The sequence below is a fragment of the Chrysemys picta genome, chromosome 1, assembly GCF_011386835.1.
Source record: "Chrysemys picta bellii isolate R12L10 chromosome 1, ASM1138683v2, whole genome shotgun sequence".
NCBI classification, from domain to species: Eukaryota; Metazoa; Chordata; order Testudines; family Emydidae; genus Chrysemys; species Chrysemys picta.
Genome location: NC_088791.1, coordinates 56,587,362 through 56,604,617, shown reverse-complemented (window position 1 = coordinate 56,604,617; position 17,256 = coordinate 56,587,362). Strand labels below are relative to the sequence as shown.

Below are 17,256 nucleotides of genomic sequence, written 5' to 3'. Positions count from 1 at the left end.
TGCAACCAATTTACAAAACCTGATTACAGTGCTCTTGTCTTCCAACCTAGTTACAATGTGGTTGCTATTTATACTGTAGATGTGTTAAAACTTCAGACATGTAAAAGGTTATGTTAACTGTTCCATGTCCCAAGCTTTAGCATGATTGTGCAATATGCTTATCATCTACACTGCTAATTGCAAGTGTTGTAACTAGGTTGTCTTGAGTTGGCTGTATTTGAAGTGTAAATAGATTCTTTGTGTAACTAGCACCCCTTTGTTGATAGTCTTTGTGGCTTTATATCTGTAAGGTAAGAAACCAAGTGTTAAAAATTAGCATATTGATCACTACCTCATCAATTAGCTTAAAACTTAATATACATTGAGTTAACTAAAACTTAGTTTAAACATTATATTGTGAAGTGGTAACATATTTGATTATATTGTTTATTCTTTGTCTCTTGATACACCAACTTATAAGGGCCTCCTAATTTGCATGGTTCCGTTTATATATTGTTTCATTTAATTATATATTATTTCAAAAGAGTTTGTCTATTTCAGGCATGTGCAACTCCCAATTAACTCAGTAAGATTTAAGCTTGTGTAAATATGGGGAGAATTTGACCCCATGGTATGTAATTGGGTTTGAGGCAATCATTGATAGAGTCTGGTTAATTGCTCTACAGAGCTATTTGACAGATTCAGTTTATTTCAAAATTAAATTGAAGTCTTATCTTTGAGTGTTAAACAAGTTTATTATTTTTGTTTTTATGTAATATTTAATAGTCTTTACCATTCCATTGGGAAGTGCTGAGAAACATAGTAATCATGTTTTAAATTAATAAATAATAATGTTGAAATCCCATTTAAAATAAAGAAATTGTTCAGAATAGCATGAGTATAAGGAAAATGACTTACTGTATGCTATTTTGGTTAGACTGAAAAATATGCAGTTTCCTTAAATATTTTAAAGAGTTTTTATAGGTTATTCAGATATTGGTATATGTTGCTGTGAATTTCCCATGCCTTATTTCTATTTAATGTGAAAGGTGTTTATGCATGTGCATTGTAATGCTCAGCAATATTGATCTTTGTGATAATTCATATGAGCTGACACTTGAGTTGGCCGCTTCGATTTAGTTGACATAATATATAAACAACTTTGTTCAGACAATTGCACTTGTAGATGAGATTATCTATTTAAGTGGTTTAATGGTCATATTTAAGGAAAGCTTAATGCTGTTTAAACTAAGTTAAGTCAGTGTTTAATCGGCAATTGAATTAAATTTTCCTCTCCTGTCCAATCATATACAAATTTCCATGCGCACAAAATATCTACGACATAGAACTTTAAAACTGTTTATGCATTAATGGGAATAATGATCACCTTATGTTGCATAATGTGACCAAGTAACTTTTTATCTTTGTGTGTTGAGTGGTCCTTACTAGACTTCTAAATATTGTCATATTTGTGTGTTGCTCATTCTCAGATAGTAACAAATAGAACTGGTCAAAAAGTGGAGAGGGGAAATTTTGAAAAAAAATCCCCCTTTTTTTCAAATTTCAATATTTAATTGAAATTTGAAATAGTTTGAACAGGTTTATAGTTGATCAAAAAAGGGAAAAATGAGTGAAAAATTTGTTGAAGATTTCTAAAATTCAAAATTTCATCAGTCTTAAAATTCAAAAAATTTCGGCCACCTCTAGTAACAAGGGACAGAAATATATGTAGCAAACTTTTTCCTGTTTCTCAGAGTTGAACTAACCTGGGCATAGGCAGTTCCAAATTAGAGTGACTGAGGGGTAGAAATATAGATTCTTAGTTTTTATTTATTTCACTGGGATTTAAGAACAAATAACAAGACAAGCTCCCCTGTCCTATAAAGTCTTATAGACTAAATTTACAATGAAAATGTGCTATAGTGTACAGTACATCATCCCGTGTAACACACATGAATATTGTTTTCCCTCATAAACTGAATATCACAACTTTCTGTCAACACAAGATGCAAATAGCATATTAAGCTGTAGTTTCTGAATTCCACAACTTCATAACAGACATTCCTGTTAGGATATGTTTGTCATTCTTTTGTACACGTTATGGTACTTTTGGTAAGATTGGAACATTTGGACATGTTTCCAATGTATTTCACCAGTTGAGTGGGAACTTTCTACAGCAATTACAGTACAGTACCTGAGAGAATAGTCAATTCAGTACAAGGCAGCTTTCCAAAGATAGCATTAATATCTCATATTGAAGATTCACAAAAGTTGGACATGTTAGATCATCCAGTCCATCTTGCAAATGAAAGATTGTTCCTTGTAGTATAGTTTTAGTGTTTTGTGCAGTTCATTTTTAACAGTCCAAATGGATGGCTTCCATCAGTTCTCCTAATATCCGCATTAGATTCCTCTTTATGGAAGTGTTTTAGACATATTTTTGCTTATATGATTTGACATGTATCTGCAGAATTTGAGTCAAGCAAATTCCATCTCATCTCTTGGAAAAGGTTTGGACTTCTATTTCAACATGTATTTGGCAACTTGTCTGCATATATCTGCTAAGTGACTTGGGCTTTATTAGTTTTCCCCAATTCTTTTTCATTTACTGTGCTTGGAAAATGCTGTGTTTTACTTTGGGCTAGTCCATTATCTATAATTACATCATATCTCCTGTAACATTTATGTCTTCTACAGGAATCTCACTGTCTGGCAATGCACTGGAATTTCATATTTAATCTATTGTAAACTTTGCAGTAAAGTTTTTGCATGTCAGGATGATATGATGTTTTTATGGATTATTGAGTTTGCCATTTATCTGATATAATAATTCTTCAAGCATGTTGACTAATGTTGCCAGTTTTGGGAAATGAACTAAAAGTCTGTTTGTTTTTTTTGCAAAGCAGAATGTTTAATATTCCACTGAAATCTAAAATAATTTTTCATTCTCATTATCACACTGTCTGGAGTTGTTCATGACCGTGAGTGCCAACCTTAGGGCAGACTGTTGAAAAGCAGGGAAGATGTCCCCAAATGGTTGCTTGTTCTATAACACTGCTCTACAGCCAAAATGCTTCTGAAATAAATGTAGTCAAACTTTACTAATTCTGGGTCACTGAGAACGAAAATGATGCTTAAAATTGTTGATTGGCTCTAGTTTTCAAGATATGCTATTGAGTCAGTATATACGAACCTTGACTTGGGAATGGTGGAGGATAAGTGAGTTATAAAGGGAAGGGATCTCAATTTAAACCAGAAATGACTAAAATACATCTTTGACTGGATCTATGAATAAATCTATGACTGGGTTTGGACAGTACTTGCTTTTTAGGAAAAACAATGAATGATGCAATATGAAGCTGGTATTGCGTCATACATGATATGAATTGCATCATGTTATTCCTAGAAGTCATGGATGATGCAATCATAACGAAGCTTACATCACTCTGCTGAACAAATTGCCCTATATCAGCTCTAGAAATCATACAGTGTCGTACTCTCTTATTTGTCAGTGTTTGATTTTGCAAAGGGACACATTTCTGTTTAGCCAAAGTGAGCAGAGATGCCTCGTACTTGTATGAACAGTGCAGATAACTTCTGCTATGTTTGCGGTGAAGTGACTTTTGCATCACAAAAGCGCAGTATAACCACTATGGTTAAGAAAGCCTATCACCTTTATTTTGGCTGCAAAATTGGAGATCAGGACAAGAGGTGGGCCCCACACACGTGCTGCAACACTTGTGCAACAAATCTTTGCCAGTGGTTGAACAGGAAAAGGAAATCTATGCCTTTTGCAGTGCCAATGATTTGGAGAGAGCCAACAGATCATACCAGCAATTGTTACTTCTGCATGGTGCCTCCAGTTGGGAAAGGTGTGTCAAAGAAGAAAAAGTGGACTGTGCATTATCCAAACATTCCATCAGCTATACGCCCAGTACCCCACGGAGAAGGACTGCCGGTTCCTGATGCACCAGAATCATTCTCACTTGAGTTAGACGAGGAAGAGGATGAAACTTCTGGTCCTGAACCATCAATGTCACAGGACCCACATTTTCTCCCATCCTCCTCCTCTGAACCACACCTCATAACGCAAGGTGAACTGAATGACCTTGTCAGGGATTTGGAACTACCCAAGAGTAAGGCAGAGTTGTTGGGCTCCAGACTACAGCAGTGGAATCTCCTGGCAGGTGATGTTAGGGTTTCCATGTTCCATGACCGTCAAAAGGATCTTGTCCCATTCTTCTTCATGGAAGGTGATCTTGTAGCCTGCAACAACATCGATGGTGTGATGGCAGCCCTCAACATCGTTCAGGATCCAGATGAGTGGAGACTGTTCATTGATTCATCGAAGACGAGTCTTAAAGCTGTTTTACTGCATAATGGCAATGTTTTGCCACCAATTCCAATTGGTCATGCAGTCCATATGAAGGAAACCTATGACAACATGAAATAACTTTTGAGGTGCATAAACTATGACCAACATCAGTGGCAGCTTTGTGGCGATTTGAAGGTTGTTGCTCTCTTGCTTGGTCTGCAGACTGGATACACAAAGTACTGTTGTTTTCTCTGCGAATGGGATAGTCGTGCAAGAGATTCCCACTACATCAAGAAAGATTGGCCACTCCGACAGTCATTGGAGCCTGGGAGGAAAAGTGTTCAGCATCCACCACTTGTTGAATCAAGGAAGATTTTGTTACCACCCTTACACATCAAGCTGGGTCTGATGAAGAACTTTGTCAAGGCCATTGACAAAACACAAGCAGCTTTCAAGTACCTCCGTGGAAAATTTCCAAGGTTAAGTGAAGCTAAGATAAAGGAAGGTGTCTTTGTTGGTCCTCAGATTCGTGAACTTCTTCGAGATGATGCATTTGACCATCCACTGCGTGGCAAAGAAAAGACGGCATGGAAAGCCTTCCAGTTAGTGGCAATAAATTTTCTCGGAAACAACAAGGCAGACAACTACAGGTTGTTGGTGGAAAACCTCCTCAAGGCATACAAAAGCGTTGGTTGCAACATGTCACTAAAGATACATTTTTTTTTTGCACTCACATCTAGATTTTTTTTCCATCGAACTGCGGAGCAGTGAGCGACGAGCACGGCGAGCGATTTCACCAGGACATTGCAACAATGGAGAACCGCTATCAGGGCAAATGGAGCCCATCAATGCTTGCAGACTATTGCTGGACAGTGACAGGAGATGCCCCATTTAATGAATACAAGAGACAAGCCAAGAAGCGCCGAGTAGACACTGAATAGGACTAAACTATGTACATAATAGTTTTTTGCCTTTTGTTTCATAATAAATTTTATTTATATAACCCTTTTGCTGATTTTTAAAGTGTTACATAAACAGGACAGGTGAAATATTATCATGTAAAGCAACCATAAACACATGAAAAGACCTAGGTTCACAATTTATGATTAAAACTCCACTATCTACACAATATACATAGACATCAAATGTAAAAACTTAAATATCTTAGAAACAGTAGCCAATCAGTTGTTTTAATTGTCATATTTGAATTCAGCACATCAAAATACATAATAAATAGCACATTTTATCTCTGAAGCAGACGACTTCTCAAAAATTGTAGACCAGTGTTACCCTATAGTATGGGATACAGACATTACAAGTAAGATTAATGCGTGCAGCAACTTACGAGTATTTTGTAGAGTCTAAAACACTAAACATACCCTTACAAGTCTAACACCTATCTTGAACTATACTAACATGAAGGTGAGCTGGTCAGGTTTCCAGCTATGAATTTGTCAGTGCTCAGCTGACATCAACAGTGTTGGCAAGAATTGGCATCTAGTTTACCAGTGTCACACTCATAAATTCTGGGGTGGGGGGAGCAGGGGTTGGTGATAATGAGGGATATATTCAGAGGACTCTAGAGAAGTAGAATGCAGCTTTTGAATCAGGAATACAGATTGTGTATGGGAAGACTGGATTTTGATATATGAGCAAGTTAAATTTGTATCAATAAATAGGGTGATATTTAATTGTCAATATTAAAATTAACATTAATATTTTACTTAAAAACAAATAGTGTATATAACTTCATTTAGAAACTCTGAACTAATTGTTGCGTATGGCCTGGAAAGACAAAGAACTGCCAACTTTTGGTGGAAAATTTTGGTTTATTTAACCCAGATGTTTCCATCTGAAATAATTTATCTGTTATAATCAGACATCAAAGAAAACCTTATGGAAGGAGCATTGACAACAGCAAAAACATACACAATAAGACATTGGACAAAGAAATTTTAACTTCAGTGTTGGACTTAAGTGTGTTAATGCGTGCAGTCAATTAGAACATTTTTTTTTTACTAATTCACTGGTCACCCAAAGACATGAAAGAAGATATGGAACTGGAATTTGAATTTAGATTTGATATACTTTCATATGTAAATATGGTACATTGCTGTTTTAATGCTTACATTCTAGTTCAGCGGTTTTCAGACTTCATTGCACCGTGGCCCCCTTCTGACAACAAGAATTACTACATGACCCCAGGAAGGGTGACCAAAGTCTGAGCCCTGCAGCCCCCCGCCGGGTCTCGTGTGTGTGTGTGTGTGTGTGTTTGTGTGTGTGTGTGTGTGTGTGTGCAAAGCTAAAGTCCAAGGATTGCAGCACCAGGCAGGGGGCGGTAACCTAATCCCTGGTGCCCAGGGCTGAAGCCAAAGCCTGAGGCCCACGGCCCAGGGCTGAAGCCCTCAGGCTTCAGCTTTGGCCCCAGGTGGTGGGGCTCGGGCTTTGGCCTGGGGCCCCGGCCCCCAGCAAGTCTAACGCCAGTCCTGGTGACCCCCTTAAAATGGGGTCGCAACTCACTTTGGGGTCCTGACCCACGGTTTGAGAACTGCTGTTCTAGTAAATTTTAGGATACTTATTTGAATTGCTTAACTGTAAATGTTTCTTTTTCATTCAATATTTTAATGTATTATGGAAAAAGTGCAGGGTGTGTTTACAAGAACCTCCTTCCCCCCCCCCCCATTACAGCATGCTACACGCTTCAGATTGTTGGTGCTACCTCATTTTACATTGGTGATGCTGTACCATTGATTGGTTATCCCGTTTGATAAGGGCTGGAGCTTGCAGCTCTTTTGCTTTATGTGAATAATCCTTACTCATATGAGTAGTTCCACTGGAATTAATGGGCTACTTACAGAGTAAGGATTACTTCCATGAATAAGGAGTGCAAGACTGGCTACAGTGTTAAAGCCTATGATCAAATTCTCTTTAGATGGACTGACAAGTATAAGAACCTAACAGTCTAAATCAGGGGTTCTCAACCTTTTTCTTTCTGAGACACCCCCCCCCCCCAACATGCTATAAAAGCTCCATAGCCCATCTGTGCCACCAGAATTGTTTTTCTGCATATAAAAGCCAGGGCTGCATTAGGGGGTAGCAAGGAGGGCCACTACAGGGGGGGCATGTGAAGCTAAGCTACTCAGGCTTCAGTGTTAGCACTGGATGGTGGGGCACAGGGCAGGGTGGCTTTGGCTTTCTGCCCTGGTCCTCAATGAGTATAATGCAAGCCCTGCTTGGAGGAAACCCTGAAACCTGCTCACAGCCCCCCAGTGGGCCTCGGACCCCTGGTTGAGATCTGCTGGTCTAAATGATGTCACCATTTGCAACTAATGAGCTGTACTAGTGGCTTCAAATCCAAGACTTTTTTCCACTCCAATAACTCTTGTCAAGCTTTCTTAGGTTACGTCTCCACGCTGAGCTAAGGGTGTGATTCCCAGCTTGCATATACATACTTACGCTAGTTTGATCAGAGTTAGCACAAGTATAAATAGTGTAACTGTGGTACCATTGGCTGCAGCAGCAGAAGCACAGCTTAGCTGTGCCAAGTACATACCTACAGGGTTCAGGTGGGTTTGTACTCTGCATGGCTAAGCTGTGCTGCTGCTGCCTGTGCAACATAGCTACACTAAAATTTATATTTGCCTTACTCACGCTAGCTTGGTGAGGGCTATGTGTATATGAGCTTGGAATCAAACTCCTACCACGTGGTGTAGATGTAGCCTAAGACCTGCATCTGAGAGATTAACTTCCCACCCATTAACTTGACACTATGCACACATCCGCTTTCCTGTCCCCTAAAGCTGGGATTTTGACTTTATTATGTTAACAGCACACTATGAATTTCTTTAATTGATATTTGGATATTCTGGGATCTGCTTGGGCATTAAATGACAAATGCAGGTTCTTTCTGTTAAACTAGAAGAGTGTTTTTATTCTTGTCCTTTCTCTTTTATGATTCTCATGCATGATATTGAGGTTTTGTTTAACTTGTACTCTGGACTCTGTAGAGGTTCTATTCTGTGAATTACCTTATTGGTGAAATTTTCACTTTGGGATTCCTCCTGGGCTCATAGAGGTAATCTTTGGCTAATATCCCTCTTTTTTATGGAGAAATCCTTTTGGCATGACATCTAGACAGGTAGTGGTGTTTGCTTCTGCATATGAAATAGGGGTCACAATTACTGTCTTTTCCAAATTCCTACAACTAACTAGTTCCTACAACTAACATTTCTCGCGTTCTTAAAACCTTGTCTTCCTTTCTCCTCAGACCACAAGCTCTGGCACGTTACAAAATATTGGGTCTTTGTTAATTCATGATTGTCACAGCCTTTATTACAATACATTTTTCAATACGTTTGCTATGTTGTTGAATGTGCTTTAATTATTTCACAAGACTTTTATACTGCAGATTACTTTCCCAGCAAAGGTTAGAGGTAATTTCAATCCATGCTGTTACTTATGTCACAGACGGTTTCTTTTCCAGATTTAATGGGAAATAAAAGAGTCCTATTAAATGGAGAAAATATCTGTCAGAGGGGGAAAAAGCAGATAACATCCAGCATTCTTTCCTTTTAACTTATTTGGGTCATTGAAACATCTCTTGAATGTAGAAAAAGGAACTGTTTTATGAAATCAAACTCAAACGTGTCAAAGAGATGTAACCACATTGGCCACTCAAATATGTTATTTAAATATGTCTCTAGTTATTTAACTAGAGAACTTTATATTTTACATAATTAACATTTGGTAATAAAAATGATTGATTATTCTGATTCCTGGTGTGCTTCCCCTCCACACTTCAATTATGGCATAATTGTAATAGTCCATAGTTCCATATTCTCCTGCAGTTAAGAATTCAGATTCTAACCTTTTCAGGTGGTATACATCATTTGTACTAGCGGTTTTCAAGACAACAGTGATTACATTTGGTTAGAAATTAAACAGGGAACAGAGGTAACTTGGTAATAGGATTGATGTGATGAAATGGTCTGCTATTCAGAGCAAATATACAAAGTACAAATTTCTAACTTTCCAATAGTATAATTGCAAGTATTCTGGCCTTGATGGTTTGTGAGATATTGTATCTTAAAAAGCTTCCTAAGCAGGGATCATTCCAATTTTTTTCCAAATATTATTATAATTTAATATTTATGTTATAGTAGATCTTATAGGCCTCAGCCAGGTCCAGGTCCCTTTGTAATAAGCACTATAAAAACATATAGTAAATGACAGTCCCTGTCCCAAAGATGTTGCAGTCTAAAAGAAAAGACATAACAGGTTAATTAGACAAACATAGTCAGTGGAGAGGAGATTGAAGATGAGGTAGGTAACAAAAATAATTGGATATTTCATCATAGATTGACTGTGGATACAATTCTTAACCTATCAGTGGTAGAAGTCACTACTTGTCTCCTTTCTATCCGTTACCAATTGGTAGTTTTCTGTGTGTGTTACAGCAGAGTAGAGTTTTAAGGAAAGATTGAAAGAAGGATAAAATGGTGGTTTTATGGTTTGACTGAGAGTTTTTCCCATATATTAGATATGTTATATTGGAGAAGGCATGAAGACGTTTATGGGGAAAAAACAGACAAGAAGAATGGAATTCAGGTAGTCAAGATAATGGGCATCAAGGTCGATCTTGAATATATTGTGTGGCAAGAAGCAGCAAGATTTAGTTGTTTTCTGGATGTGAGGGTCAAAAGAGAAGGCCAAATCAAAAATGAAGATGAAATGAGATTATGGATCTGAGCAACATGGAGGATTGTGGTGTTGTCCACTTTGATAACAGAGACAGTAGAAGTGAGGGCTTTGGTGGAGAGATCAGAAGCTCAGTTTTCCCCATGTTAAATTTTAGTTAAGAGCTGATCATCATAATGAAATGTCAGAAAGACAAGCTGAGATTTTCTTATGAATAGAGGAAGACAGATCTGGAGCAGAGAGGAAGGTTTGTGAGTCTACAGCATAATGCTGATAGCTAAAGTAACGTTTACAGAAAAGATCACTCAGAGACAGGATGGAATGTTTTAAATCTAGGCAAGTTAAATTATGTATTTAAATCACTCGATTTTTAAAAACAAAATAATTGATTTAAATTAGATTGAGGATTTGTAAAACTGATTTGAAAACGTGCTATTATAACTATAAATTGAAATATACAATGACCTAAATTCTAAATGCTGCTATTTGTTGGTTTGTTTTTAAACTCCACTAGGGGTAAGGTATCTGTTTTGAAATTTACAAAACTGGGAGACAAAATCCTTAATATTGAAAATGAAGGCCCCAATGATACCAAAAATTTACGTTAGCTGTATAACATTACCCACACGACTTGTCTCATTGACTTCACTAGAACTACTTAGACCAAAAGTTAGGCATGTACATAAGCGTTTGCAGCGTCAGGAGGTAAACTGTATTTTTATTATTAATAAAATCTGCTAATTTCAAAGCAAAATAGCTTCAATGTTAACAATGAAATGCTATTTTGATTTTAAATACATTAACAAAGTTATTGTGACCTTTTCTATACACAAGCCAAAATTTTAAAAAATATAAGCCTAATATTAGGCTCCTCACGGGACCCCATGTAAATTAGGGTGACCAGATGTCCCAATTTTATAGGGACAGTCCCGATTTTTGGGCCTTTTTCTTATATTTCTATTACCCCCAAACCCATCCTAATTTTTCACATTTGCTGTCTGGTCACCCTATACATGCACCCGGGAATGGAATTTTCAGAATTGTTTAAAGAACAGGAGTACTTGTGGCACCTTAGAGACTAACAAATTTATTAGAGCATAAGCTTTCGTGGACTACAGCCCACTTCTTTTTGCGGATACAGACTAACACGGCTGCTACTCTGAAACCTGAGAATTGTTTAAGTATCTTAAGAACATAACTCCTATTGACTTCAAAAAGCAAACTCTGATGGAGGAATGTAGCCTGGTCCAAGCCTTTCAGTTTTCTCGACTTTTGGCTGTTCAATATATTGCAAGATGTTGGTTACAAATATATCACAAGCTGTTTGCTTATTAACTGAATTCTATGTTTGAGTTTGTGTTCTCACAGTAAGATATTAAAGAGGCACATGACTGGGCTTATCTTTTTGCTATAGAGAAGCATTTTAAGTGTGAAACTTCTTAGTAGAAAACATTTCTATGTGAAATCTTAAATTCTATTCTCAACTGGAAAACTAATAAAAGAAACAAGTACAAAATATCCACTCTGGTAATTTGAAACTATAAAATGGGAAGAAAGAAAAATAGTAGCAACATGTAAATAAAAAATCTGGTTTAAATTTTAAATGTTGATTTTTATAATGATTTTTGTCTTCCCTGCCCAGAGATAAGGTATAGAGTGTGAAGAGAAGGGGGCCACAGAATGAATTAATGTATAGGGAAAGACTGTACACATTGCATAAAGTCAATCTTACCCCATTCTTAGGCTTGACTGTATTGGTAATTCAAATAATGAAATAATATAAATCTTAACAAAAGCTTTCTCCCTTAAGTCTGAGTGACAGGACGTTAGGACCTCTGCCCCTAGGACCTTTGGACCAGAAGGTCATATCCACTCAAGGCTGTCTCTGACAGGCTGTAGAACTTCTGGTTGCCGGGAGTCCAAGATTCTGAGGGGGCCTCCCCACAGAGACGCAGATAGAGTTCTCACCATTCCCTCAAAAACCACACAGCACAAAAATAATGAGTGTGGAAAAGCTGAGCTGAGCGTATGCTGTGCCGCATAGACCTGTGTGCCCAGGCCTTGCCAAGAATTTAGATCTACCTGACACCAAGAAAATCCTGCCTCTGCAGAGTGAGGCATGAGAGGAAGCAGTAGTGGGGAAATTGATGTATCAATTATGGGGGGGGTGTTGTCTTTTGCTCTTTAAACAACATACATAATATGAAAGCGTCAAACAGGCACAGTGGACTCAGGTAACTGTGTTTACTTACACCACATTCAAGGCCTAGTTACATGTGGTGACATAGGGTAGGTCTACACTGCAATTAAAAACCTGCAGCTGGCCTGTGCCAGGGATTGGGCTAAAAGGTTGTTTAACTGCAGTATAGATGTTACTTCATATGATTAAAATATGACCATGTGTAGATCATTGTTGCTGCTACTGTTATATAATTGCAACAAATCTTGTACAAAGTATGAAAAGTTATGATTTGTTGAATGATTATCCTATTCGTATGCAAGTATCATTTTTGTATTTGAAGTTATGAATATTGACTATATACCTGTATTTCAAATGGGTTCGCTCCTGTGGTCACACCCACAAGGCAGCTTACTTCTAGTCTGGCCAGCACATTGTGAAGGGACTATTCAAGTTGAATTGCTCATCAAAGAACACTTAACTCACAATGGACTATAGAAGAGGCTTATACCTACCTGATGGACCTTCCTTTGAACGTTCTAGCTAGAATATGGGCAATGGCTTCTGCTATGACTTATCAAAGCACGCAAGGGCATGTGACGAGACCATGTGGTTCTAAACTGTATCTTGTTACCTGTATTTTTCTACAAGCTGTGCTGAGGGCTTTGTTTGGGACAATGGGTTTCCCTCCACATTGGCAACGCTATTAAAGGCCCTAGAAACATCTCCATTTTGCCTCTTTCCTGCTATGATCTCTGGACTAGGACTTATACTAATGGGAGCATTCTAACCAATGGACTGAGGACTTTCCAATTATTTGAGAGCAACCAGAGACTTAACCAGTTAGCAGTTTATGCCATCACTGCTTTAAGTCTGATCTGAGAACTTTGCAATTATTGAATGTATTTGATTCCTTTAACCAATTCTAACTCTCACCTCTTTTTTTTAATAAATAAACCTTCTGATATTAGATATTAAAGGATTGGCACAGTGTGATTATTGGGTAAGATCTGATTTATATATTGACCTTGGTATGTGGCTGGTCCTTTGGGATCAGGAGAACCTTTTGGTTGATGAAATTGGTTTTCAGTAACCACTGATCATTAAATCTGGTGTCTGGGTATTGAATCGAGGACTGGAATACCTAAGGAGGCTGCATTTCTGATTTCTTCTATTTCACCATACTGGATAGCAAGTTTACTTTTGTCCTGAATTTGGTGTTCTCAGTTGTCTCTGTGCCTCAGTGGGTCACAATAGACATTTGGGCTTGCACTGGAGCCCAGGCTCTAGGGTCATGTGAGGAGGAAAGGTCCCAGAGCTCAGGCTACACCGCAATTAAACCGCCCCGCAGCCTGAGCCCTGCGAGCCTGAGTCAGCTGGCATGGGCCAGCCACGGGTGTTTAATTGCAGTGTAGTCATACCCATAGATATGCTGCTACAGATTACTAGACATAGTACACTGATCACCCCTAGAGGGCTCACCTACTATTAAAAAGGATACTACCCAATTCCTGTTCACCTGTTTTTCCCAACAGGTAGGCGCAACCTTCAGGAGGGTCACAAAAGGCAATCAGGGGAATTGCAACGTGTTGAAAATTTTATTATAATATAAAGCAAAGAAAATCTTACTCCTTGCATACCGTTACCCTTCAAGTCCAACCTCTCTAAACATACACAAAAATAAATCATATTGGCTTATCATTATTATCACTGATACATACTCTGTAGAACCTCAAAGATATGAACACCAGAGTTATGGACTGACTGGTCAACTGGACACCACGTGAAACCAGAAGTAACCAATCAGGCAGCAGCAGAGACAAAAAAAAAAGGCAAATACTGTACTGAGACTGTATTGCATCTAAAGATAGGCACATTTGGGCTACTTGTTCCCATTCCCATCCCCAACCCCACATGTGGGGCAGCCACTTATAGCTTGGAGGTGAAGATGCTGGGACTGCTAGCCCAAGGCAGCTGGAGCCAGTAGAGCAGGAGCAACACTGAGGTCTGCACCACTTTCACCCTGCTGGGAGGGGGATTGTTTTTACCTGCCCTTCCTCTGGCTGGGAGGGGGATGTGCTGTTTACACAGACAGGAGGGGGACAAGCTTGCAAACTCAGTGCGACCCAGGGGAAGAAGCTGCCTTCAAGGAAGCTGCCTGTATTGAGGGAGCTCAGCTGTTGCTGAAGCCTGGCCTGGACTGTCAGCTGATGGACCTGGAGCCTGAACTGCATTTTGTTCAGAGTTATGGACAACCTCCATACCCGAGATGTCTGTAACTCTGAGGTTCTACTGTACTACAGAAGAGTAAAAAAAGTAAGGGGGGTTCATGAAAATGTTTGACACTGAATAAGAGCGGGGAGGGATAGCTCAGTGGTTTGAGCATTGGCCTGTTAAACCCAGGGTTGTGAGTTCAATCCTTGAGGGGGCCACTTGGGGATTTGGGGCAAAATCAGTATTTGGTCCTGCTAGTGAAGGCAGGGGGCTGGACTCAATGACCTTCCAAGGTCCCTTCCAGTTCTAGGAGATGGGATATCTCCATTAATAAAATAAATAAATAAAGAGGTTTCCAACCTGAAAATGTTGAAATATTGCTGTACACTACCAGGAGCAGTAATGGTAGGATCTGGAGGGGGAAGTCAGTGTCCTTGTCTTCCTGACTATCAGTTACTTTCACTGCTGACACCTACAGGGTGTTTACCCAGGCCCCCCTGTTCTACTGCTTCATATTGTTCCTATATAGGGGCTTTATTCTATGGTCCCCACCTTTCTGCTGCCTTTGTGAAGCTCTTATTGGAGCTTTCCTGTGGACCTCCTTTCCAGGCCATTCTAGGCTATCTTTGACAGAGGGCTTCCTCTCGGGCCTCATTCCTGGCTGTTGCTGCTGTTGCTGACTGGGATCTTTTAGCTGTTATGTGCTGCCCTCTCTTTGGTTTGCTCTGAAGTGTTCTCCTCCTGCCTGCTTCTTCTGTCCTGACCTATGGCTTATGCAGAGAGTCTCTGAATGCTGCTGCCAGGGCCGGCTCCAAAAAAAAGCCGTGATCGCGATCTGTGGCAGCAATTCGGTGGGAGCTCCTTCGCTCCGAGCGGGAGTGAGGGACCGTCCGCCGAATTGCCGCCGAATAGCTGGACCTGCCACCACTCTCCAGAGCGGCCGCCCCAAGCACCTGCTTGCCAGGCTGGTGCCTGGAGCCGGCCCTGGCTGCTGCTTCATGCTGTCTAGTGCTTCCCTTTCTTGTTCTTGAACCTGTCTTCCCTCTCAGCCAGCCAATCCCTTGTTCCTGTCTTCTGTCAACACCTAGCCAGTCTGGGCTGTGACTGCATGGTAAGGCTGTTCTAGTGCTTTAGGGGTTCATGCTTGCTACTGCATTGGTGAAATCTAATTACACTGGTCTACAATTTTTGAGAAGTCGTCTACTTCAGAGATAAAATGTGCTATTTATTATGTATTTTGATGAGCTGAATTCAAATATGACAAAACAACTGATTGGCTACTGTTTCTGAGATAGTTAAGTTTTTACATTTGATGTCTATGTATATTGTGTAGATAGAGTTTTAATCATAAATTGTAAACCTAGGTCTTTTCATGTGTTTATGGTTGCTTTACATGATAATATTTGACCTGTCCTGTTTATGTAACACTTTAAAAATCAGCAAAAGGGTTATATAAATAAAATGTATTATGAAACAAAAGGCAAAAAACTATTATGTACATAGTTTAGTCCTATTCAGTGTCTACTCGGCGCTTCTTGGCTTGTCTCTTGTATTCATTAAATGGAGCATCTCTTGTCACTGTCCAGCAATAGTCTGCAAGCATTGATGGGCTCCATTTGCCATGATAGCGTTTCTCCATTGTTGCAATGTCCTGGTGAAATCGCTCGCCGTGCTCATCGCTCACTGCTCCGCAGTTCGGTGGAAAAAAATCTAGATGAGAGTGCAAAAAAATGTTATTTTCAGTGACAAGTTGCAACCAAGGCTTTTGTGTGCCTTGAGGAGGTTTTCCACCAACAACCTGTAGTTGGCTGCCTTGTTTCCGAGAAAATTTATTGCCACTAACTGGAAGGCTTTCCATGCCGTCTTTTCCTTGCCACGCAGTGGATGGTCAAATGCATCATCTCGAAGAAGTTCACGAATCTGAGGACCAACAAAGACACCTTCCTTTATCTTAGCTTCACTTAACCTTGGAAATTTTCCACGGAGGTACTTGAAAGCTGCTTGTGTTTTGTCAATGGCCTTGACAAAATTCTTCATCAGACCCAGCTTGATGTGTAAGGGTGGTAACAAAATCTTTCTTGATTCAACAAGTGGTGGATGCTGAACACTTTTCCTCCCAGGCTCCAATGCCTGTCAGAGTGGCCAATCTTTCTTGATGTAGTGGGAATCTCTTGCACGACTATCCCATTCGCAGAGAAAACAGCAGTACTTTGTGTATCCAGTCTGCAGACCAAGCAAGAGAGCAACAACCTTCAAATCGCCACAAAGCTGCCACTGACTTTGGTCATAGTTTATGCACCTCAAAAGTTTTTTCATGTTGTCATAGGTTTCCTTCATATGGACTGCATGACCAACTGGAATTGATGGCAAAACATTGCCATTATGAAGTAAAACAGCTTTAAGACTCGTCTTCGATGAATCAATGAACAGTCTCCACTCATCTGGATCCTGAACGATATTGAGGGCTGCCATCACACCATCGATGTTGTTGCAGGCTACAAGATCACCTTCCATGAAGAAGAATGGGACAAGATCCTTTTGATGGTCACGGAACATGGAAACCCTAACATCACCTGCAGGAGATTCCACTGCTGTAGTCTGGAGCCCAACAACTCTGCCTTACTCTTGGGTAGTTCCAAATCCCTGACAAGGTCATTCAGTTCACCTTGTGTTATGAGGTGTGGTTCAGAGGAGGGGGATGGGAGAAAATGTGGGTCCTGTGACATTGATGGTTCAGGACCAGACGTTTCATCCTCTTCCTCTTCCTCGTCTGACTCAAGTGAGAATGATTCTGGTGCATCAGGAACCGGCAGTCCTTCTCCGTGGGGTACTGGGCGTATAGCTGATGGAATGTTTGGATAATGCACAGTCC

General features: G+C 39.6%; 1 protein-coding gene across 5 annotated transcripts in view; it reads left to right on the top strand.

Annotated features, from left to right (window-relative positions):
• The window catches only part of ADAMTS20 (ADAM metallopeptidase with thrombospondin type 1 motif 20), a 185,196-nt gene that overhangs the window by 11,063 nt on the left and 156,877 nt on the right, over nt 1–17,256 (top strand). The window lies entirely within an intron of this gene.